This window comes from Ranitomeya imitator, chromosome 10 (genome assembly GCF_032444005.1).
Source record: "Ranitomeya imitator isolate aRanImi1 chromosome 10, aRanImi1.pri, whole genome shotgun sequence".
NCBI classification, from domain to species: domain Eukaryota; kingdom Metazoa; phylum Chordata; class Amphibia; order Anura; family Dendrobatidae; genus Ranitomeya; species Ranitomeya imitator.
This window is the reverse complement of record NC_091291.1, coordinates 27,205,687-27,232,461: the sequence shown is the minus strand read 5'-3', so window position 1 is coordinate 27,232,461 and position 26,775 is coordinate 27,205,687. Positions and strand designations below refer to the sequence as shown.

At 42.5% G+C, this 26,775-nt stretch overlaps 1 pseudogene; it reads left to right on the top strand.

The window, feature by feature from the left end:
- Positions 1–2,431: 2,431 nt before the first annotated feature.
- Positions 2,432–25,723, top strand: LOC138650963 (potassium-transporting ATPase alpha chain 2-like; annotated as a pseudogene).
- The last annotated feature ends 1,052 nt before the right edge of the window (positions 25,724–26,775 follow it).

Genomic DNA, 26,775 nt, shown 5'->3' with positions numbered 1-26,775 from the left:
GGAGGACAGAGCGTCGGGCAGCGCTGGATCAGGACCAGGTGAATGTAGCTCATACTCACACTCCTGGCGCGTCCCTGCTATCCGTTGGAGATCGCGGTGTGCGTTCATTGCTTACGCATACCGCGATCTCCTGGGAGTGTCACTCTGTGGGGTCCAGACTGCGCCGGCGCTTGCGCTTGCGCAGTCTATAAAGGCTTCGGACAGAGTGACGCTCCTAGCGTTATATTATAGATGTACAACTAGGGAGGAGCACATAGTATCCATTCTGGTAATCATTCAGGGGTCACAAAGCTTGATCCAGAAAGACATGGATGGGCAATAACATGGCCGGCCGCACAAAGCCCGTACCACAACCCCACCCAAATTCGTACCTCACAAACTCTCTGAATGGATAAAGGGTCAAAAATTCCCCCCCAAAATCTTCTGAAAAATTGGAAGCTTTTATAGCTGAAAAGGGACCAACTATATGTTAATGTCTATGGATTTAGAGTGAGAGGACAGAAAAGCTCCTGTAGGTGTGATATGGAGGGGACCAATAATTCTGTCTAATTTTCATTATCACAATGTACAAAACAAAGTCTTGGATAATACTACACTGCTCAAAAAAATAAAGTGAACACTTAAACAACAGAATATAACTCCAAGAAAATCAAACTTCTGTGAAATCAAACTGTCCACTTAGGAAGCAACACTGTTTGACGATCAATTTCACAAGCTGTTGTGCAAATGGAATGGACAACAGATGGAAATTATTGGCAATTATCAAGACACCCTCAGTAAAGGAGTGGTTCTGCAGGTGGGGACCACACACCACATCTCAGTACCAATGCTATCTGGCTGATGTTTTGGTCACTTTTGAATGTTGGTTGAGCTTTCACACTTGTGGTAGCATGAGACGGACTTTACAACCCACACAAGTGGCTCAGGTAGTGCAGCTCATCCAGGATGGCACATCAATACAAGCTGTGGCAAGAAAGTGTGCTGTGTCTAAGCTTAGTGTCCAGAGGCTGGAGGTGCTACCAGAAGACAGGCCAGTACACCAGGAGACATGGAGGGGGCCGTAGGAGGGCAACAACCCAGCAGCAGGACCGCTACCTCAGCCTTTGTGCAAGGAGGAACAGGAGGAGCACTTCCAGAGACCTGCAAAATGACCTACAACATGCTACAAATGTGCATGTGTCTGCATAAACCCTTAGACCATCCTCATGGAGTCGGTTTCTGAGTGCCCAACATTCACAGATGGCTGTGAACAGAACCCCCCAACACTTGTACAGGACACTTGGCATTTGCCACAGAACACCAGGATTGGCAAGTTCTCCACTGGCACCCTGTGCTCTTCACAGATAAAAGCAGGGTCACACTGAGCACATGTGAGAGCCTGGAGATGCCGTGGAGAGCGATCTGCCTGCAGCATCCTTCAGCATGACAGGTTTGGCAGTGGGTCAGTAATGGTGTGCGGTGGCATTTTTTTTGGAGGGCCGCACAGCCCTCCATGTGCTCAACAGAGGTAGCCTGAGATCCTCAGACCCCTTGTGAGACCATATGCTGGTGCAGTTGGCCCTGGGTTCCTCCTAACGCAGGACAATGTCAGACCTCATGTGGCTGGAGTGTCAGCAGTTCCTGCAAGATGAAGGCATTGAAGCTATGGACTGGCCCGCCCGCTCCCCAGGCCTGAATCCTATTGAACACATCTGGGACATCATGTCTCACACCATCCACCAACGTCGCATTGCACCACAGACTGTCCAGGAGTTGGTGGATGCTTTAGTCCAGGTCTGGGCGGAGATCCCTCAGGAGACCATCCGCCGCCTCATCAGGAGCATGCCCAGGCATTGTAGGGAGATCATACAGGCATGTGGAGGCCACACACACGGAGCTTCATTTTCTTGTCTTGAGGAACTTGCACTGAAGTTGGATCAGCCTGTAACTTCATTTTCCATTTTGATTTTGAGTATCGTTCCAACTCCAGACGTCTGTGGGATTTACAACTGGAATGTTTCATTCAGTGATATCTAGGATGTGGGATTTTAGTGTTCCCTTTATTTTTTTGAGCAGTATATATAAATATTTAAGAAGCTCATGAGTTTAATTCTTCCCACTACTAATCTAAGATTCCAGGCACATCAACATTCTAAAGAAAATAAATAAAAGTTCTAAAATATTTCAATATTATCATTTGCACGTCTAAATGCTGCATGCAAAAATGACAATTCACTTCTTAGTAAAGGTCAGGTCATCTCCACCTTTGTTATCAGCATCTGGATAGTTTTTCAAAGAGAATGAAATACTGGTTTATCTGGCAGAAACTCTAGCTAGATCTGGAATGGACTGCACGTATTACCTCAAGGTGGTGACAGTGGGAGGAGCTGCATAATATATAAGCCAAGGGTGTGATCCTACAAGGCTATGGCATCTTCCATCATAACTGATTGAATCTAATAGGATCAGCTACAGAAGCTTCCAGGTAGCCATTTACCAAGACAGAATGTCAAGCCATTCTCAACCTAAAATTTCACCTTCCCAGGTACGTGCACTGTACTTTTCTTGCAAAATATCCTATTGAGTTTGGATTTTTTTTGGATCATTTAAATTGAGAAAAAATATATAATCTATAATAAATATTCCTATAAAAATCTAGAGTTGAGATATGTTGCACAAAAAATAAATGCAAATAAAATGAAAAAAAAAATCACTAATATATATATATATTTTCTCTCTCTCTCTCTATATATATATATTAGTGCTTTTTTCATTTTATTTGCTTTTATTTTATATTTTAACTCTAGATTTTTATAGGATATATACACATACATATATACACATACATATTATATACACATATATACATATATAGTTTAAAAATTGGACTTTAAGATGCATTGGACAGCATAAAACATGACTAGTGGTGGCAGACTGGCAGTGAGTAAACTGGGGGTATCGTGGAGTTCGCAGTGACCGTATCAGGGGTATATACATATATATTCCATATGCATTGGAGTTGGAGGACAACCGTATTTTTCTTACTATAAGATGCACCAGACCATAAGATGCACCTAGGTTTTAGAAGAGGAAATTAGGGTGCAGCAGAGTGTGCGGCTGCATGTATTACCACGTGGCCACATGCTCTGATCCGAGTGCCGGGAATTGGGGTGCGAGACTCATCCGAGTTTCTCGCATGTGAAAATGAGCCCTAACAGTGTGCCTGTTAAGGGAATCTGTCACCCCAAAATTGGCATATAAGCTAAGGCCACCGGCATCAGGGGCTTATCTACAGCATTCTGTAATGCTGTAGATAAGCCCTCGATGTCACCTGAAAGATAAGAAAAACAGGTTATATTATACTCACCCGGGGCGGTCCCAGTGCAGTCCGGTCCGATGGGCGTCGCAGTCCAGGTCCAGCACCTCCCATCTTCATGCAATAATGTCCTCTTTTCTTCCTGCTGAGGCTCTGGCACGGGCATAGTTTGACTGCCCTGTTGAGTGCAGAGCAAAGTACTGCAGTGCACAGGAGCCAGGAAAGGTCAGAGAGGCCCGGCGCATCCGCACTGCAGTAATTTGCTCTGCCCTCAACAGGCCAGAGCCGCAGCAGAAAGAAAAGAGGACATCATTGCATGAAGATGGGAGGTGCTGGACCTGGACTGTGACGCCCATTGGACCGGACTGCACTGGGACCGCCCCTGGGTGAGTATAATATAACCTTTTTTTTATCTTTCAGGTGACATCGGGGGCTTATATACAGCATTCCAGAATGCTGTAGATAAGCCCCTGATGCCAGTGGGCTTAGCTTATAGGCCAATTTTGGGGTGACAGATTCCCTTTAAAGATCAAAGAATCTTCACTACTCTCCACGCCTATGAGAGTGGAGAACAGGGAATATTAATTTCCTTAAGTAGTGGGCACATTGCTGTACCCATATGTGTATATTAAATTTTTGTTTTCTTCATATATATGATTCATTAAAATTCAGAAACTAAGAAATTGCAATATCTATTCATTTTAATTATGAAAAAATTATAATACGAGTATGATAATCAACATAATCAGTGCAATTTGTAAGAAAAAAACTAAATGAACAACTAAATAAATAGTAGCCAAAAACTGATATTACATACAGTGGGGCAAAAAAGTATTTAGTCAGTCAGCAATAGTGCAAGTTCCACCACTTAAAAAGATGAGAGGCGTCTGTAATTTACATCATAGGTAGACCTCAACTATGGGAGACAAACTGAGAAAAAAAAATCCAGAAAATCACATTGTCTGTTTTTTTAACAATTTATTTGCATATTATGGTGGAAAATAAGTATTTGGTCAGAAACAAAATTTCATCTCAATACTTTGTAATATATCCTTTGTTGGCAATGACAGAGGTCAAACGTTTTCTGTAAGTCTTCACAAGGTTGCCACACACTGTTGTTGGTATGTTGGCCCATTCCTCCATGCAGATCTCCTCTAGAGCAGTGATGTTTTTGGCTTTTCGCTTGGCAACACGGACTTTGAACTCCCTCCAAAGGTTTTCTATAGGGTTGAGATCTGGAGACTGGCTAGGCCACTCCAGGACCTTGAAATGCTTCTTACGAAGCCACTCCTTCGTTGCCCTGGCGGTGTGCTTTGGATCAATGTCATGTTGAAAGACCCAGCCACGTTTCATCTTCAATGCCCTTGCTGATGGAAGGAGGTTTGCACTCAAAATCTCACGATACATGGCCCCATTCATTCTTTCATGTACCCGGATCAGTCGTTCTGGCCCCTTTGCAGAGAAACAGCCCCAAAGCATGATGTTTCCACCACCATGCTTTACAGTAGGTATGGTGTTTGATGGATGCAACTCAGTATTCTTTTTCCTCCAAACACGACAAGTTGTGTTTCTACCAAACAGTTCCAGTTTGGTTTCATCAGACCATAGGACATTCTCCCAAAACTCCTCTGGATCATCCAAATGCTCTCTAGCAAACTTCAGACAGGCCCGGACATGTACTGGCTTAAGCAGTGGGACATGTCTGGCACTGCAGGATCTGAGTCCATGGTGGCGTAGTGTGTTACTTATGGTAGGCCTTGTTACATTGGTCCCAGCTCTCTGCAGTTCATTCACTAGGTCCCCCCGCGTGGTTCTGGGATTTTTGCTTACCGTTCTTGTGATCATTCTGACCCCACAGGGTGGGATTTTGCGTGGAGCCCCAGATCGAGGGAGATTATCAGTGGTCTTGTATGTCTTCCATTTTCTAATTATTGCTCCCACTGTTGATTTCTTCACTCCAAGCTGGTTGGCTATTGCAGATTCAGTCTTCCCAGCCTGGTGCAGGGCTACAATTTTGTTTCTGGTGTCCTTTGACAGCTCTTTGGTCTTCACCATAGTGGAGTTTGGAGTCAGACTGTTTGAGGGTGTGCACAGGTGTCTTTTTATACTGATAACAAGTTTAAACAGGTGTCATTACTACAGGTAATGAGTGGAGGAAAGAGGAGACTCTTAAAGAAGAAGTTACAGGTCTGTGAGAGCCAGAAATCTTGATTGTTTGTTTCTGACCAAATACTTATTTTCCACCATAATATGCAAATAGATTGCTAAAAAAAACAGACAATGTGATTTTCTGGATTTTTTTTTCTCAGTTTGTCTCCCATAGTTGAGGTCTACCTATGATGTAAATTACAGACGCCTCTCATCTTTTTAAGTGGTGGAACTTGCACTATTGCTGACTGACTAAATACTTTTTTGCCCCACTGTATATAGTAGTATTTATGATAGATAGAGGTAATGGTCTCATGTGTTACTTTAGATTTCATAACAAATGTTATTGTAAGTAATATCCAGACTTTTTTTTCCATCCTGTGCCCTCTTTCCTTCTACAGGAGCCATCTAACATTTACTCCACCCCCATGCATGAAAAAACAGAAAAAGAGGAAAACAAGAACAACATATTGTCAGGGACTAAAGGGAAGAATGCTAAGAAAATAGAAAACTTGAAAAAGGAGCTAGAGATAGTAAGTGATGGAGAATTAATACGGATATAGAGTAAAATACAGATATTGGTAGGCTTGGTAATGACCATATCTACTTTTTTCATAGACCGAACACAAGCTGAGCATCGATGAACTGCAGAGGAAATACTCAGTAGATATCAAACAGGTCAGTTTTAAAGGAGGTTTCTTCATTTAGAAAACCAATTTCCAAAGACTGCTTTGAGGTTATTCTGAGTTAGAAGAAAGCGCTCCATCATCCTAGACCCTTAACTAGTAATCGGAGTTAATGGAGAAGATACAAAGCCTGCCCTTCACTCGGGAGGATCTGGCATATCCCTTTATTACATGGAAAGTCTAGTTGAAGCTAAGAAAGTAGATACAAAGCACGTTCTCTCTGGAAGATCTGGCATACCCATTTATTACATGGATAGCCAATTCATTTAATTGGAAGCTGTGTAATGCTTCATTTCACCTGTGGTGGCGCTGCAGGTGAATTGGAAATGTGCTGCCTTGTTCTGCCACAGATCAGATGGGGATTCCAGGAGATTTCCCAAAGGGGACATACCGTCTAACACCAAGATGAAAGCTTATTTTATAATCTAAAGGTATCGATCCTACTCTCAATAAAGTATAAAAGGGTGTACAATATCTTATCAATTGTTTTTTTTTTTGTTTTTGTTTTTTGTTTTAAGGGTTTGAGCACAGCAGCTGCTCAGGAAATTTTTTCCCGAGATGGACCTAACAGGGTCTCACCTCCAAATGGAACCCCTGAAATGCTTAAGTTTTTGATGCTCATGAGCGGAGGATTCGCCATTGTCTTTTGGATTGCGTCTGGATTGTGCTTTCTGGCATATGGCCTTCAAGCTGCCCAAGACCCTAGATGCAATGTAAGAAAAGTAATAGATTTTGATTTAGATCTTAGGTTGAGTATTGTGAATCCTGTTATTCTATCCTGTATGTATTTTTTTTTTACCTATAATTCTTCCACGTCTTTAGCTCTGGTTGGCGATCATCCTGATCGCAGTGGTTGTGTTGACGGCCCTCTTTGCATATTACCAAGAAGCTAAAAGTACCAAAATTATGGCTGGCTTTAAGAACATGGTGCCTCAGGTAAGAAGTGTTACTACTATAAATTTGTAGAATGATAGTTGATGAGATTTGTTTCTAATACATTTCTTTCTTGATTTAGCAAGCCTTGGTTCTTCGAGATGGGAAACGTATCGAGATGACAGCGGAGAACCTTGTTCCCGGGGACATCGTCTTTATTAAAGGAGGCGATAAAATCCCCGCTGATATACGTATATTTGAGAGCCATGGTTGCAAGGTGAGAAAAGAAGCTTAGACAATTTTGCATTCAATATAAATCATGCTAAGGAGTTTAATGAAACCATTGAAAGCATTAAGTCATGAGAATGAACTGCAACTTTTGATGTGCAGGTTGACAACTCATCCCTCACCGGTGAATCAGAAGCACAACCTCTTAGCATGGAGTGCACCGATGATAATCCTCTGGAGACTAGAAATTTGGGCTTCTTTTCTACAACCTGCTTGGAAGGTGAGCTGAAAATCATGATTTGAGGTTTCTCTAGTTCATATACTTTACTTCATGTACAAAGTAGAGATACATAAGATGATATGCATTTGGTAAAGGTCACTAAATCTGGTCTAATATTTCATGCTTACTTTACAGGGACAGCGTCTGGTTTAGTAATTAACACAGGTGACCGTACAGTCATTGGGCGTATTGCATCACTGGCCTCACAAGTCGGGAACCAGAAGACACCCATTGCCTTGGAGATCGAGCACTTTGTGCACTTGATCAGTGGTCTTGCAGTAGGCGTTGGCGTAGTTTTTTTTAATCATTTCCATCGCCATGGGATATAGTGCCCTCAATGCCATAATATTCTGCACTGGCATCGTGGTCGCCTATGTGCCTGAAGGACTACTAGCAACTGTAACGGTGAGAAGTACATGTTAATCAGCCCATTAGGATCTTATGTTTGAGGAGCACTCCTTTTCGAAACTTTATAGTCTTTGTAATTAAATGTGTACCATACAGGTTTGTCTGTCCTTGACTGCAAAACGTATGGCAAAAAAGAATTGCCTTGTCAAGAACCTGAAAGCTGTGGAGACTCTGGGGTCCACCTCAGTCATCTGCTCTGATAAGACTGGGACCCTCACCCAGAACCAGTGGTTTGACAACCTCATCCACAATGTAGATACCAGTGAAGAACAGACAGGTAAGAGCTTATTAATCTCTTGACATTACAAGATACAAGGTAGATAATGGGATTTCTCACAGTGCATCAAACATCTTTTGGGGAAAACAAAGGTAACCGTTGATAATTATTTTTCTGTTCAGGTGAAATGTTTGATTACAGCTCCCTAACTTGACAAGCACTGACTTTAAAAGCCACCCTGCGTAACCAAGCTGCATTCTGTGCGGATCAAGGAGTCAAAATCAACAAGGTACACATTCATTTATATACATCCTACCTATATCCAAGAACTATGGTGCGGTCTCACAAAGACGGCCTGTCCATATGTTGTGCTAGGGTATATGAATGTCAGTATGGACCCTTCTTTATAAGAGGGTCTTCTGTTCCGAAGGACCTGACCGCTTCACGTATTACATACTTTCTTATGGAATATGAGCTGTGCTCTGAGGGTTTGGGTAAGCAGACCTACTGAGATCAGCTGATCCCAGTTGGAATTGAGCTTTCTTCATTAAACATATCCTGGAGGGGCATTTTGGCATATCCCAACATAAAGTTAAAATCTTATCTGCTTTTTATTGTGTGCAGAGGTCAGTCAATGGAGATGCCCAAGAACCAGATTTATTGAAATTTACAGAGAACATTCTTGGAAAAGTCATGGATATTAGGGCACGAAATGAGAAGGTTTTGGAAATCCCATTCAATTCCAGCAATAAGTACCAGGTAATTCATGAACCAGGTTGTACCTCAATGCCGAAACTATGGGGTTAAAAAATTATTGGCAATTGACTTAATTTTCTTACTTTTTAGGTCTCTATTCATATCCGAAAGGATCATGTTGAGAAGGGTTACTTGTTATTGATGAAAGGGGCCCCAGAACGAATCTTGGATAGATGCACTACGATTATGATTGGAGGACAGGAATTGCCATTGAACGATGAAATGGAGAATTTTCAAGAACCCTATATTGAGCTGGGGAGTATGGGAGAGAGAGTTCTTGGTAGGTATATGCAACTTCTCGCTAATATTCTGGGGATTTCTACACAACCTAGATTGAGACCTGGAATCTTCTTGATATTTTCAATATTCTAAATATGTTCTGTTTCTTCTACAGGGTTTTTGTCAACTAATGCTTGCTGCCTCCATGTATGGCCCTGGTTATTAATTTGATGCTGAAAGCGGAAATTACCCTCTAGATAAATTATTCTTTGTTGGACTCAATTCCATGATAGTGTAAGGGAGTGACAGAGGCCTTCATATGCCTCCCCCTTGTTGAACAGTTCACAGTAAAGACCTGCGGTTTCGTGGAATGTAGTAATGTTCATATATTCATTTGTTGCTATTGTAATGTGAATGTACATTGTTATCGTTGTTTGATATGATATTGTGATGTATTTTACATTTACTTATAGGTTTAGGGAAAGATATTGAAGATAGAATAGGATAATCTTAGAGATAAAAAATAGTGGGGAACACTAGAGATAGGGAATGAGAGTGTCAGCACCAGCATAATGAGCATAAGGGGTTTTCCAGACTGGGAGAAGTTAGAGCTAGAAGCAGTGCAGAGCAGTGGGATATAGTGATGTCACTTCCTGGTTAGTGGAGAGTTTTGATGCAGCAGTGAAAGAGCAGATAGATAGCCATGGGGATTAAGTTGCTGAGGCAAGAAGGGACCCCAGGCTGAGCAGCGTACAAGTCGTCACCATCTTATACGGTTACCATTACAAGGAGGATCCAGGGCCTAAGGTCAGGACTAAGCAGATTTGAGCATGCCTTTTACCTTTTCCTACTGAAACTGGACAAGAGGAATGGGATGGAAGTTAATGGACCTAAGAGCATGGACGTCGCAGAAGGGAAAGAGGTATCTGTGGGAGCATCATAGTTGGGACAGGCAGAGATTGCTGGACAGGACTGAAGTTGCCAGATGGAAGGGAAAGCTCCAGAAATGCCTTTGTGTGAGCTGTACTGCGACTAACAAATACCCTGCTGTCGAGTAAAGTTAAACTGTTAAGTAAGGACATGGAGTCTGGAGTCATTTGTGTGAACCTGAAAATGGAAGCTAAGAATATGGAGCCAGAAGGAATCCCAGTGTTTACTTTAAGTGCTCTGCTATGCACATTTTATATACAACAGATAGGACATTATGTTTCCATTGGGGGGCGCTAGTGTGTGTGTGTGTGTGTGTGTGTGTGTGTGTGTGTGTGTGTGTGTGAACGGTACAGCTTGTTTCCACAACTACCACCCTGGACGCCTTACAATTGACCCACCTCGTGCTACTGTTCCCGATGCAGTCATGAAATGTCATAGTTCTGGCAATAAGGTTAGTATCTCCGAACCTTAATCAAGGTGCTATCTAGAGTTAGCAAAAACTAAATATATCTAATCTGTTTTGTTTATGGCAGGTTATTATGGTCACTGGAGATCATCCAATCAAAGCCTAAGCAATTGCAAAAAGTGTTGGGATCATCTCATGTTCTACCGAGACAGTAGAGGATATTTCCAAAAGACTAGGAATCCCTATTGAAAGAGTTAATCCTAGGTCAGCACACATTATAGATTTTTCAACTTTCCAAGCCAGCTGTCAAGCATCTGGGAGGGATTGTTTAACATTGAAAAACACAACTCGCATACAAGTGTGGTTGTTTTTGGAAAATCTTTGTAATCTTGTGCAACCCCTTTTCTTAGCATATTGGCTGGTTTATTTTAATTACAGACATGCCGGCATCATTGTGGTGACTGGAGGTTAACTCAATGACTTGACCTTTGATGAACTGGATGACATCTTAAGATATCACACAGAAATGGTGTTTGCCTGGACCTCACCCCAACAATAACGTCTCATTGTCAAAGGTTGTCAGTCATTGGCTAGTTACATCAGTTTTTTTAAAGATAAAAAAATGATGCTTAAGGATGTGTGTATCCAGAACATATTATATTCAGGGTAACATTGACTGGGGATGGTGTTAATGACTCCCCTGCACTGAAGAAAGCAGATATTGGTGTTGCGATGGGAATTGCTGGTTCTGATGCTGCTAAACACGCCGCCGACATGATTCTCCTGGATGATAACTTTGCTTCTACTGTGACCGGAGTGGAAGACGGTAAGATGGTCACTGTGGGAATGTAAACTTGTCAATCGCTTGGGTAGCTCTAGAAAGATCCTTTATTTTTGCGATTTGTGCCTTAATAAATTGGTTTTAAACCAAGAATTACATTTAAGCTATATTCGCATCATGTTGAACCAGAGCATAAGGGAGAATTTCAAAGAAAAGGGATTGGGAAGTGGCATATTTCAAAAATTTTCTTCCCAAATTGATCCAAAAAAGGTAAAAAAAAAGTAGATCTAAAGCTTAAGCTAATATGCTCTAAGGAGGAATCCTCTGCTCCATTATCCAAAACAGTCTTGAACAAATCTTGCAGAAGAGAGAGCCGGTTGTCTTACAGCAAGATCATACGTTTCTGAGAAGAAGGAGTAGAGATTGATCTTCTAAATCATTGATTTTTTTTTCTAACTCCTGTTATTTTCCCAATTACTACAGAATGTGATTTTCCTGCAGGACGCTAGGTATTTGAAAACCTGAAAAAAAGTCCATTTCATATACAGTGACCAAGAGCATTACGGAGATGATTCCTTTTATGGTCTACGTGATCACCAGTTGCCCCTTGGGACCATCACCATCCTCTTCATAGAATTGGGAACCAACTGTCACTGTTCCTAGAGTGGATCCACTGGATTGCAGGGCCGACCGATCCCAGGCGAGCAGACCAGATGAAACCACCCCCTATACAGGGAGCGTTAGGAGCAGGCCCGGGGGGGAAGGTATACCGCAATAGCTAGTACCAGGGACCGGCTCGTAGAAGACAGAGAAACCAAGATGGCGCAGATTGGGAAATACACAGGGGTCCAGAGTGAAGCAGAGCACACACCGGGTAGTGTGAAGGAGAGCAGGGCAGAGCGCGCATCGGGTAGTGTGCGAGAGACCTGGGCAGAACAGAGTATGAACTCTAAGAAGAGCGTGGAGGAGCGGCGGCAGGACAGCAGGACAGGTAACACCAACATTGTAAGTTCACTTTGTGGAACATATGTGTGTTTATCTCTGTGGAGGTGACCTCATTGGAAAGAAACATTTGTAAATAGCAAGGCGTCATCTTTTTGACCTAAGGATAAATTATTTACTCAAAGTTTGGCACTTTTCCTAACAACCCCAATTTTATTTGATCCCTTCCATAGCTTTAGCGTATGAGAAAGCTGAAAATGATATGCACAGAAAGCCACATAACCCATGCAAAAACCGACTGATGAACATGAATTTACTTTCATATTCCTACTTTCACATACAAATTCTTAATTTTTTTTGGAGAGAATAGGTAAAAATAGGTGATTTTTTTATTGTCTTAAATGGTTGCACAGCAAAAAAAAAGTCCCATACCAGGAAGTTTACTCATTTGGATATTATGTGCCCCACAGCTGGAATAGAAGCGTTTAATGGGTTTGTGAAATATTTCACTTTCTTGGCTCAACAAGGTTTCCTACCAGCTAGAGTAATTGGTTTTGTCTTCCCAGTCGTCTGGGAGTCCAACAATGAGCTGGAGGACAGTTATGGCCAGGAATGGGTAAGCATGGGGATCAAATACCAAGTGATCTATTATGGTTAAACTATATACTTGTGGAAGTGTGGTAGAAATAGTTAATTGCTTTACGAAAGTTATAATTTGTTAGGGGCTCTCAAATTGCTCCTCTTTAGCAAGGCTGTCATTGGGGCCCTTCTGGTGGATTACGTGCCTTTGGTAATCTGTCAGGAGTCACAATTAAGCTACCTTTAGATACTCAGGGCAATAATTTGAACGTTTACCCTGCATGCAAGACACTAATACAAGGTATCTGCATCTTTATTAAAGTGGCTTTCCACCAAAATTCTAAAATTGATGGTATAGCAGTAAATTAGATGTTGGAAAGCTAGCCGAAGTTTGGTCAGTAACTCCACTGATATGACCATTTTTCACAAAAAAAAAAAAGTGATCATCTCTTGAGACAAATACAACATAATGCCCATATTTTGCCTAAATGTCTAACTTTATTAACTAATATATGGCCAATTATCAATTGTGTGAAGAAACCCCATTTAAGGTTTGCCACAGTATTTGCCTTTTCCTATTCCTTACCGTTTCAGCAAGAGACTCGATCTGCCCCTTTTTATGAGAAATATTTGATTTATTTTCCATCTCCAAACTCTTTGGTTCAGTTTACCTGCACTTGATGTTGCACAGTCACGTAAACTAGACCTTGCTAATTTAAAGGTGCCATTTTTAAAACATTAGTTATTGATTTGTGCCCAGTACAGGTTATAATATCTGGCTTCAGAGCATTACATTAGTAATCTTGAAAAAATTATTGGTTTACAAAAACTAACCTGTACGATCTCATCTCTGTTTTGTAGACCTACGTCCAGCGTCTCACCCAGGAGTGGTACTGCTACTCTGCTTTCTTTATTGGCATGGTGATCTGACAGATAATGAACGGAATAATCCGAAAATCAAGAAGGAACACCCTGCTTACTCTTAGGTTCTTCAAGTGAGTGCCAGATTTTGGTTGTGTATAGAGCGTGAATTGTTACACTACAATGCCACGATACATCCATTTATAAATATGTTTTAACAGATGCTTCATCCTGGGATTGAATATTATCTATATGTTTCTCATGTGCAGTCACCCTACCTGGTGCCCTACATTTGCCTAATCCTCCTGCTTTCAAGATAGCTGCCTCAGTGGCATGGGGAGTTCAGTGGTTTAAACCAGTGGTGGACATAGATAGACGAGGACTCCTGTGCAAGAACAGTACACAGATCCCTTATGTGCCTGTAAATGAAGCTGCCTGCTGCTTTGCAGGTGTAAGTGGGTCCCTTTATGACTTGGGCCCCTGTGCAGCTGAACAGGTTGCCCAACGGTCAGTCAGCCCCTTACCTAAACCACGCCATATATGCCTTTCCTATGCTGTAGGATAGGAAAGGCAGTAGAGGCACAGTCTAGACTTGGCACTGCATTCCCCCCTTTTGGAAGTGCATTGAACAGCAAGGTGGATTGCTGCTGAGGGGAAAAAGATCTCTTTAAATCTTCAGCTTAGCGAGCGTGAACAAGCTGAGTATGACCGGAGCGTAAGTGTGAACGGCGGTAAGTGTGACTTGTGATTCAGTGACTTTAGATTCAGGGAGTTTCCAATGGATGAATTACAGAATTGCTGTCTGGGTTTTATTGATACTTTGCATTTGTTTTTTATTTAACTTTTCTGTCTGGTGCAATCCCCATTAGGAAATGTACTCCACTATTGTTAATGCCATCCAGTGCACATCTTTTCCCCATGTATGCAATCCTTGAGCAGCCGGTCGAGGGTGCATACTGCTGAGCGAGATGTGAGCATGTTGTGCACTTGGAAGCCCAGATTCCGAATCTAAATGTGCAGCTGGCAACACAGATCTATTGACAATATGGAAAGGAGTCTTCTGCTCACTGAGCAGACACTCAATAGGATAGATGAGGGGGGGATGGTAGGATGGAGCTGCAGGACAGTGAAGCAGCAAGCTGGGTGACAGTTAGAAGGCCAGGTAGAGGGAAGAGTGCCAGGGAGGCTAGTCCTGATCTGGCACACCCCAATAAGTTTGCTAAGTTGGCAGATGAGGGGGGTGCCAGTACAAGGGTAGCACTGCTGCAGCCAGGCATGTCATCTGAAAGCCGGAGGAGTGACTGCTCCAGTAAGGAGGGAAATAGGAGAGCAGGGCAGGCCAGACAGGTGCTGGTAGTGGGTGACTCAATTATTAGGGGAACAGATAGGGCAATCTGTCAAAGGCAGGGATCGTCGAGCGGTGTGCTGCCTACCTGGTGCTCGAGTCCGACACATCGTTGATCGGGTGGACAGATTACTGGGAGGGGCTGGTGAGGACCCAGCGGTCATGGTGCGCATTGGCACAAATGACAAAGTTAGAGGTAGGTGGAAGGTCCTTAAAGATGATTTCAGGGAATTAGGCTGCAAGCTGAAAGCAAGGACCTCCAACGTGGTATTTTCCGAAATACTGCCTGTACCACGTGCCACGCCAGAGAGGCAACGGGAGTTTAGGGAGGTTAATAAGTGGCTCAAGAATTGGTGTAGGAAGGAGGGGTTTGGGTTCCTGCAGAACTGGGCTGACTTCTCAGGTGGCTACAGGTTCTACGCTAGGGACGGGCTGCCCCTCAATGGGGAAGGTGCCGCTGTGCTGGGGGAGAAAATGGCTAGAAGGTTGGAGGAGTGTTTAAACTAGGGATTGGGGGGAGGGTATTAAATTTATAGGAGGGAAAGATAGTGCAGACAGAGACCTGGGCACAAATAAGGAAGCACGGTGGCACAGTGGTTAGCACAGCAGCCTTGCAGCGCTGGAGTCCTGGGTTCTAATCCCACCTTGGACAACATCTGCAAAGAGTTTGTATGTTCTCTCCGTGTTTGCGTGGGTTTTCTCCGGGCACTCCGGTTTCCTCCCACATTCCAAAGACATACTGATAGGGAATTTAGATTGTGAGCCCCATCGGGGACAGCGATGATAATGTGTGCAAACTGTAAAGCGCTGCGTAATATGTTAGCGCTATATAAAAAAATAAAGATTATTTATTTATAAGATGGTGGTGGCGGTGGCATGGGGGGTGGGGTTAGAACAGTTAATAATTTAAGAAAGAAAGGAGGTGCAGAGAGATACATAAAATGTATGTATACTAATGTCAGAAGCCTCGCCAACAAAATGGACGAATTAGAATTAATGTTGTTGGAGCATAATTATGACATGGTGGGGATATCTGAGCCATGACTGGGCTGTTAACTTGCAGGGCTATAGTCTGTTCAGAAATGACCGTACAGATAAGCGAGGGGGAGGGGTGTGTCTATATGTAAAATCGTCCTTAAAACCCATCCTGCGTGATAATATAGGTGAATCTAATGAAAATGTAGAGTCCCTGTGGGTGGAGATAATGGGAGGGGGGGGGAAGTAATACATTACTGATAGGGGTTTGTTATAAGTCTCCAAAAATAATGGAAACAACGGAGAATATCCTCATAAAGCAAATAGATGAAGCTGCGACTCAAGGGGAAGTCATTATTATCGGGGACTTCAACTACCCTGAAATAGATTGGGGAACAGAAATCTGCAGTTCCAGCAAAGGTAATCGGTTTTTCACAACTATGAGAGACAATTACCTTTCACAACTGGTTCAGGACCCAACAAGAAGGGTGGCACTGCTAGACCTAATATTAACCAACAGGCCAGACCGCATATCAAATATAAGGGTTGGGGGTCACTTGGGGAATAGTGAACACAAAATAATAAGTTTTCATGTTTCCTTTAATAAGATGTGTAGTAGAGGTGTTACACGGACACTAAACTTCAGGAGGGCAAATTTCCAACAGATGAGAGAGGATCTGGGTGCAATTAACGAACGATATCCTGAGACATAAACATACACAAAGAAAATGGGAGACGTTTATTAGCATCCTGGATAGGACCTGTGCACAGTATATACCGTATGGGAATAAACATACTAGAAATAGGAGGAAACCAATATGGCTAAATAGAGCTGTAAGGAGCGCAATAAGGGACAAAAAGAAAGCATTTAGAGAATTAAAGGAAGTAGGTAGTGATGAGGCATTAAATAAATACAGAAAGTTAAATAAATTCTGTAAAAAGCAAATCAAGGCAGCAAAAATTCAGACAGACTCTTTGCCAGAGAGTAAAAATAATCCCAAAATATTCTTTAACTACGTAAATAGTAAGAAACTAAAACATGATCGTGTTGGCCCACTTAAAAATAGTCTAGGTGAAATGGTGGATGAGGATGAGGAAAATGCAAATATGCTAAATGACTTTTTCATCAGTATTTACACCAGAAAATCCCATGGCAGACAATATGATCAGTGATAACAAAAATTCCCCATTAAGTGTCACCTGCTTAACCCAGCAGGAAGTGCGTCGGCGTCTAAAAATCACTAAAATTGACAAATCTCCGGGCCCGGATGGGATACACCCTCGAGTACTGCAGGAATTAAGTACAGTCATTGATAGACCATTATTTTTAATCTTTAAAGACTCCATAATAACAGGGTCTGTACCACAGGACTGGCGTATAGCAAATGTGGTGCCAATATTCAAAAAGGGGACAAAAACTGAACTCGGAAATTATAGGCCAGTAAGCTTAACCTCTACTGTGGGTAAAATCCTGGAGGGCATTCTAAGGGACGCTATACTGGAGTATCTGAAGAGGAATAACCTCATGACCCAGTATCAGCATGGGTTTACTAGGGACCGTTCATGTCAGACTAATTTGATCAGTTTCTATGAGGAGGTAAGTTCCGGATTGGACAAAGGGAACCCAGTGGATGTAGTGTATATGGACTTTTCAAAAGCTTTTGATACGGTGCCACACAAAAGGTTGATACATAAAATGAGAATAATGGGGATAGGGGAAAATATGTGTATGTGGGTTAAGAGCTGGCTCAGGGATAGGAAACAAAGGGTGGTTATTAATGGAGCACACTCGGACTGGGTCGCGGTTAGCAGTGGGGTACCACAAGGGTCAGTATTGGGCCCTCTTCTTTTTAACATTTATTAGTGACCTTGTAGGGGTCATACAGAGCAGTTCTGGTCTCCGGTGTATAAGAAAGACATAGCTGAACTGGATCGGGTGCAGAGAAGAGCGACCAAGGTTATTAGAGGACTGGGGGGGTCTGCAATACCAAGATAGGTTATTACACTTGGGGCTATTTAGTTTGGAAAAACGAAGGCTAAGGGGTGATCTTATTTTAATGTATAGATATATGAGGGCAAATAATGGTAAACTGACTGAACAGCGAACTAGTCTGAACTGGTGCATAACCAGTAATGCATCAGTTCAGACTAGTTCGCTGTTCGGTCAGTTTACCATTATTTGCTATGTACTATTTTTTCTGACTTGAACGCCCCGCCTTTCATCATGCTGTGATTTTAATTACATCCAAACCCAGTTGGTTCCGACCTTCCTATAAATGTAGGCTTTACCATGATATTAGCCAGAGGTAAGTGTTCACACTGGCAGTCAGGTCAGGGACCCATCCGATCCATGATATTACCTTGACGTTTGTGGATGGGCTCACATTTTTTTGACCAAATTTTGTACTAAACATCTCGTGTTTTTTCATAGATTTCACAAGCCATTATGCTATTCATATTTCATGTATCACACATTCCCTTGCTCTAGTACAATTGAGTCCAGCCATTCATCTATTTGCTAAATATATGAGGGGACAGTACAAAGACCTTTCTGATGATCCTTTTAATCATAGACCTGAGACAGGGACAAGGGGGCATCCTCTACGTCTGGAGGAAGGAAGGTTTAAGCATGATAGACGCGGATTCTTTACTGTAAGAGCAGTGATACTATGGAACTCTCTGCCGTATGATGTTGTAATGAGTGATTCATTACTTAAATTTAAGAGGGGACTGGATACTGTCATGATTCCAAAGGCAAGGAATCACAAAAGGACAAGCACCAACGAGCTCTAGGGTGATGGAACCTGAGCTGACCGCGACCCTAAACCTGAACACACAAATAACAATAGCCGGGGAACGTGCCTACGTTGATCCTAGACGTCTCGCACCAGCCGAAGATCTAACTTCCCCTATTAGAAGAAACACAGACCTCTCTTGCCTCCAGAGAAATACCCCACAGAAATAGCAGCCCCCCACATATAATGACGGTGAAATGAGAGGAAGGCACATACACAGTATGAAAACAGATTCAGCAAAATGAGGCCCGCTAAAACTAGATAGCAGAGGATACAAAAGTAAACTGCGCGGTCAGCAAAAAACCCTTAAAAAAAAACATCCTGCAATTACTTGAACTCATGTTCCAACTCATGGAACATGAGGAGCAATTACAGCCCACTAGAGCAACCAGCAGCAAAGAAACAATTATATGCAAGCTGGACAAGACAAAAATAAAGCAAAACGTGGAACAAGAAAATAAAAAACTTAGCTTGTCCTGAAGATTACTGAAGCCAGAAGCTGAGGTAACAAAACACTCTGATAACCTTGATAGCCGGCGGGGAAATGACAAGAAAGCCTGGTTAAATAGGAAACTCCCAAATCCTAATAGAACAGGTGGACACCAGAGACAGCAGAACACAAATCACCCAGTACCATCAGTAACCACCAGAGGGAGCCCAAAAACAGAACTCACAACAGTACCCTCCCCTTGAGGAGGGGTCACCGAACCCTCACGAGAACCACCAGGGCGACCAGGATGAGCCCTATGAAAAGCGCGGACCAAATCATCAGCATGAACATCAGAGGCAACCACCCAAGAATTATCCTCCTGACCATAACCCTTCCACTTGACCAAATATTGGAGTTTCCGTCTGGAAACACGAGAATCCAAGATCTTCTCTACAACATACTCCAATTCTCCCTCCACCAGCACCGGAGCAGGAGGCTCAAGCGAAGGAACAACAGGTACCTCATACCTCCGCAACAACGACCGATGGAACACATTATGAATAGCAAACGATGCCGGGAGATCCAAACGAAACGACACAGGGTTAAGAATTTCCAAGATCCTATAGGGACCGATGAACCGAGGCTTGAACTTAGGAGAAGAGACCTTCATAGGAACAAAACGAGAAGACAACCACACCAAGTCCCCAACACGAAGTCGAGGACCCACGCGGCGACGGCGATTAGCAAACTGCTGAGCCTTCTCCTGGGACAACTTCAAATTGTCCACCACATGACTCCAAATCCGATGCAACCCATCCACCACCATGTCCACTCCAGGACAATCAGAAGGCTCCACCTGACCAGAGGAAAAACGAGGATGAAACCCCGAATTACAAAAGAAAGGAGAAACCAAGGTAGCAGAACTAGCCCGATTATTAAGGGCAAACTCGGCCAGCGGCAAAAAGGTAACCCAGTCATCCTGATCAGCAGAAACAAAACACCTCAAATAAGTTTCCAAGGTCTGATTAGTTCGCTCCGTCTGGCCATTCGTCTGAGGATGGAATGCAGATGAAAAGGACAAATCAATGCCCATCTTAGCACAGAACGTCCGCCAAAATCTAGACACAAACTGGGATCCCCTGTCAGAAACGATGTTCTCCGGAATCCCATGCAAACGAACCACATTCTGGAAAAACAGAGGGACCAACTCAGAGGAGGAAGGCAACTTAGGCAACGGTACAAGATGAACCATTTTAGAAAAGCGGTCACACACAACCCAGATGACAGACATTTTTTGAGAGACAGGGAGATCCGAAATAAAGTCCATGGAAATGTGCGTCCAAGGCCTCTTCGGGATAGGCAAAGGTGACAACAATCCACTGGCTCGAGAACAGCAAGGCTTAGCCCGAGCACAAACCTCACAAGACTGCACAAAAGAACGCACATCCCTCGACAAGGAAGGCCACCAAAAAGACCTGGCCACCAAGTCTCTAGTACCAAAAATTCCAGGATGACCTGCCAACGCAGAAGAATGGACCTCGGAGATGACTCTACTGGTCCAACTATCCGGAACAAACAGTCTCTCAGGCGGACAACGATCAGGTTTACCCGCCTGAAACTCCTGCAAAGCACGTCGCAAGTCTGGGAAGACGGCCGACAAAATCACCCCATCCCTAAGGATACCAGTGGGCTCAGAATTTCCAGGGGAGTCAGGCACAAAACTCCTAGAAAGAGCATCCGCCTTCACATTCTTTGAAACTGGCAGGTATGAAACCACAAAATTGAAACGAGAGAAAAACAGTGACCAACGAGCCTGTCTAGGATTCAGACGCCTGGCAGACTCAAGGTAAATCAGATTTTTGTGATCAGTCAAGACCACCACACGATGTCTAGCACCCTCCAGCCAATGACGCCACTCCTCAAATGCCCACTTCATGGCCAAAAGTTCCCGATTACCCACATCATAATTCCGCTCAGCGGGCGAAAATTTTCTAGAAAAGAACGCACATGGCTTCATCACCGAGCAATCGGAGCTTCTCTGTGACAAAACCGCCCCCGCTCCAATCTCGGAAGCATCAACCTCAACTTGGAAAGGAAGCGAAACATCAGGCTGACGCAACACAGGAGCAGAAGAAAACCGGCGTTTAAGTTCCTGAAAGGCCTCCACAGCCGCAGGAGACCAATCAGCAACATCAGCACCCTTCTTAGTCAAATCCGTCAAAGGCTTAACAACACTAGAAAAATTAGTTATAAAACGACGATAGAAATTAGCAAAGCCCAAGAACTTCTGCAGACTCTTAAGAGATGCAGGCTGCGTCCAGTCACAAATAGCCCGAACCTTGACGGGATCCATCTCAATAGTAGAAGGGGAAAAAATATACCCCAAGAAAGAAATCTTCTGGACTCCAAAGAGACACTTTGAGCCCTTTACAAACAAGGAATTAGCCCGCAGGACCTGAAACACCTTCCTGACCTGCTGAACATGAGACTCCCAGTCATCAGAAAAAACCAAAATATCATCCAAATACACAATCATAAATTTATCCAGATATTCACGGAAAATATCGTGCATAAAGGACTGGAAGACTGAAGGAGCATTAGAAAGTCCGAAAGGCATTACCAAATACTCAAAATGGCCCTCAGGCGTATTAAATGCGGTTTTCCACTCATCACCTTGCTTTATTCGTATAAGATTATACGCACCCCGAAGACCAATCTTAGTGAACCATTTAGCCCCCTTAATGTGAGCAAACAAATCAGTCAACAAAGGCAAAGGATACTGATATTTTACGGTAATCTTATTCAAAAGACGATAATCTATACAAGGCCTCAAGGACCCATCTTTTTTGGCCACGAAAAAAAAACCTGCTCCCAAAGGGGACGAAGATGGACGGATATGTCCCTTTTCCAAGGACTCCTTAACATAATCCCGCATAGCAGTATGCTCTGGCACTGACAGATTGAACAAACGACCTTTAGGAAATTTACTACCAGGAATTAAATCTATAGCACAATCGCAATCCCTGTGAGGAGGAAGCGAACTGAGCTTAGGCTCCTCAAAAACATCCCGATAATCAGACAAAAATACAGGAACCTCAGAAGGAGTAGATGAAGCGATAGAAATCGGATGTGCATCATCATGAACCCCCTGACATCCCCAGCTTAACACAGACATTGTTTTCCAGTCAAGGACTGGATTATGAGTTTGTAACCATGGCAGACCAAGTACTAGAACATCATGTAAATTATACAATACCAGGAAGCGAATCACCTCCTGATGAACGGGAGTCATACGCATGGTCACTTGTGTCCAGTACTGAGGTTTATTCATAGCTAAAGGTGTAGAGTCAATTCCCTTCAAAGGAATAGGGACTTCCAGAGGCTCAAGACTAAACCCACATCGCTTGGCAAATGACCAATCCATAAGACTCAGGGCAGCGCCTGAATCTACATAGGCATCGACGGAAATGGATGATAATGAGCAAATCAGAGTCACAGACAGAATGAACTTAGACTGTAACGTACTAATGGCAACAGACTTATCAACCTTTTTTGTGCTTTTAGAGCATGCTGATATAACATGAGCTGAATCACCACAATAAAAGCACAACCCATTTTTCCGCCTATAGTTTTGCCGTTCACTTCTAGACTGAACTCTATCACATTGCATTGTCTCAAGTGCCTGTTCAGAAGACACTGCCAAATGGTGCACAGGTTTGCGCTCCCGTAAACGCCGATCAATCTGAATAGCCATAGTCATAGACTCATTCAGACCCGAAGGCGCAGGGAACCCCACCATAACATCTTTAATGGCCTCAGAAAGGCCATCTCTGAACTTTGCAGCCAGGGCGCACTCATTCCACTGAGTAAGCACTGACCATTTCCGAAATTTTTGACAATATATTTCTGCTTCATCTTGCCCCTGAGAGAGAGCTAAAAAAAGCTTTTTCAGCCTGAATCTCCTGGTTAGGTTCCTCATAGAGCAAACCCAATGCCAGAAAAAACGCATCCACATTAAGCAACGCAGGATCCCCTGGTGCCAATGCAAATGCCCAATTTTGAGGGTCACCCCGCAGGAAAGATATAATAATCTTAACCTGCTGAGCAGGGTCTCCAGAAGAGCGAGATTTCAAAGAAAGGAACAGCTTGCAATTGTTCCTATAATTCAGAAAACTAGATCTATCTCCAGCAAAGAACTCTGGAATAGGAATTCTAGGTTCAGACATAGGAGCATGTACAACAAAATCTTGTATATTTTGAACCTTAGCAGCAAGATTATTCAAGCTGGAAGCTAAACTCTGGACGTCCATGATAAACAGCTAAGGTCAGAGCCATTCAAAGATTAAGAGGAGGAAAAAAAAAAATAAAAATCAGCCAGGCTGCAATTAAGGCTAGGCAGCAACCTCAGAGGAGAGAAAAAAAAACAAACTTCCTCAGACTACTTTTCCTCCTACTTCAGCCCAAACATTTTGGCCGGCTATACTGTCATGATTCCAAAGGCAAGGAATCACAAAAGGACAAACACCAACGAGCTCTAGGGTGATGGAACCTGAGCTGACCGCGACCCTAAACCTGAACACACAAATAACAATAGCCGGGGAACGTGCCTACGTTGATCCTAGACATCTCGCACCAGCCGAAGATCTAACTTCCCCTATTAGAAGAAACACAGACCTCTCTTGCCTCCAGAGAAATACCCCACAGAAATAGCAGCCCCCCCACATATAATGACGGTGAAATGAGAGGAAGGCACATACACAGTATGAAAACAGATTCAGCAAAATGAGGCCCGCTAAAACTAGATAGCAGAGGATACAAAAGTAAACTGCGCGGTCAGCAAAAAACCCTTCAAAAAACCATCCTGCAATTACTTGAACTCATGTTCCAACTCATGGAACATGAGGAGCAATTACAGCCCACTAGAGCAACCAGCAGCAAAGAAACAATTATATGCAAGCTGGACAAGACAAAAATAAAGCAAAACGTGGAACAAGAAAATCACAAACTTAGCTTGTCCTGAAGATTACTGAAGCCAGAAGCTGAGGTAACAAAACACTCTGATAACCTTGATAGCCGGCGGGGAAATGACAAGAAAGCCCGGTTAAATAGGAAACTCCCAAATCCTAATAGAACAGGTGGACACCAGAGACAGCAGAACACAAATCACCCAGTACCATCAGTAACCACCAGAGGGAGCCCAAAAACAGAACTCACAACAGGATACCTTTCTGGAAAAGTATAATGTTACAGGGTATATACACTAGATTCCTTGATAGGGCGTTGATCCAGGGAAATACTCTGATTGCCATATGTGGAGTCGGGAAGGAATTTTTTTCCCCAATGTGGAGCTTACTCTTTGCCACATGGGTTTTTTTTGCCTTCCTCTGGATCAACATGTTAGGGCATGTTAGGTTAGGTTAGGCTATGGGTTGAACTAAATGGACTTATAGTCTTCCTTCAATCTTAACTATGTTACTATGTTACATTGTAGTAATAAACTTGGAAGCAGCAGGAGGAAAGGAATGCTAATTTGAGTGGAGGAGGCAACGAGAAGCAAGCTGAGGACACCGGACAGGAAGACTATAAATGAAAAATGAATAGTTGCTTCTCAGTCCCATGGTGTAAGGTCACTGAGAAAGAAGTGTAGACCAAGAAAAGTCAACACAGCTAAATTAAAATGGGGAACTTCTAAAACTAGCTTGTATCCAGAAATGGATCAAGACATTGATGACATTAAGGATACAGAAGCAGGAGGGGCTACACCATAATAACAGGACAGAATAACCTGGTATTTCCTTACTTTACACTTCTTATTTATTTTCTGCAGGAACAAGTACATATTCTTGGGCGTACTCACAAATTGCCATTGGAGTAAATGTCTGTTATATCCCTGGGTTAAATGAAGCCTTACACTTTATGCCTCTTTGGTAAGAATCACCATATAGAAAAGTGGAAGATCCTATCATGGAGCAATAATTATCCTAATCAACTACTGCTGCAGCCTGTTACCTTAAGACGGTGCAGCAGAGGTTGGTTGCTCTCCAGCTGCTTCAGGTTGTCACTGATACAATGAAATTATAGAATTGGAAGCTGCCATTCAGCTGTGATATTGACATTAAAGTAGCAGTCTAGTCAGAAGTTTAATGTGCAGCCCCCCTAATTCCAGATCTGGCTATGTCTCCTTTACATATCTCACATTGTAATCCCTATTTTTCTTATTCTGGATTATTTGATATCGGTTCCATTATTTTTCACAGTATCCAATACTGGTTTGTATGAATCGGGATCTCATTTCTTGTCTTCGCTTATGATGAACTCCGAAGACTTCTCATAAGAAAATTTCCTGGCTGTAAGTACCTGTTTTATGAAAGATTACTTTAATATCAATGTTGTCAGCTGCAGATACATGATGTCTCTAGAACTACACAGAATATTGGCTTTAGACATCTTGATATAGTGGTGTTGATGGCCTCATTGCAGCATATAGATCATGAATGACAATCTGCTCTTATGTATGACATTGACAATCGTTATCCAAGATCATCAAAGCTGATGCTTACTACAAAAAAAAAATGTTTTTCTCCTTATTTTGTCCATCTTTGTGAATTCTCATCACTGGATGGACACCTGGTTTTGGTCACAATACGCTCTAAATGTGTTTTCATATCTATTCACGACCATCCCTTCTTACAGAATTAGGTTGGACATGGTTTTGACTCTTGACCTCTAAATAATGGCTAGTGCTAATCGATATAGATCAGATATTTTCTCGACCTCTAATTGATGACTATTCTTATAGATATAGATTGCACATAGTCACAATTTCTAAATGTTGACTAGTTCTTACCAATATAGATAGCTACATTTTGCAATATAGATTGAACAACATGGTCTCAACTTTTAATTTATGATTAGCTTTTTATCGATAGAGATTGGACTTGTTCCCGAGCTCTGATTGATGACTAGTTCTTATTGATAAAGATTGGACATGGTCTCAACCTTTGAGGACAAGTTCTTATTTATATAGATTGGACATGGTCCCAACCTCTAATTGATTACTAGTATCTATTAATATAGACTAAACATGACCTCTGCACCCAATTGATGACTATTCATAGATTGCACATGGTCTCGACCTCTAATTGTTGACTATTTCTTATCCATATAGATTGGACATGATCCAGACCTCTAATTGATGACTAGCTCTTATCGATATGTATTATAGACATGGTCTTGACCCCTAATTTATGACTACTTCCTCTCGATATAACTTGGACATAGTCTTGGCCTCTAATTGCTAAATAGTTTTTATTGCTATAGATTGGATATGGTTTTGACCTCTGATAGATGACTACTTCTTATCGATAGAGACTGGAGATGGTCTCAACTTGTAAATGATTAAACGTTCAGTAGAAAGCAGTTAAGGTCAACTTATGAGTCTGATTATTAATTTTCAACTCTTTTTTTATAGGTTGGGTGAATAGAGAGCTTTATTACTAAAGATCCATCACACTTGCCTTGAAGATTCCTTATTATCGTCCGACTTTTTTTGACCCCCCTTCCCTTTTTTGTACATTTTGTATATTTGTATAAAGTTATATAATGCAAATGGAAATACATT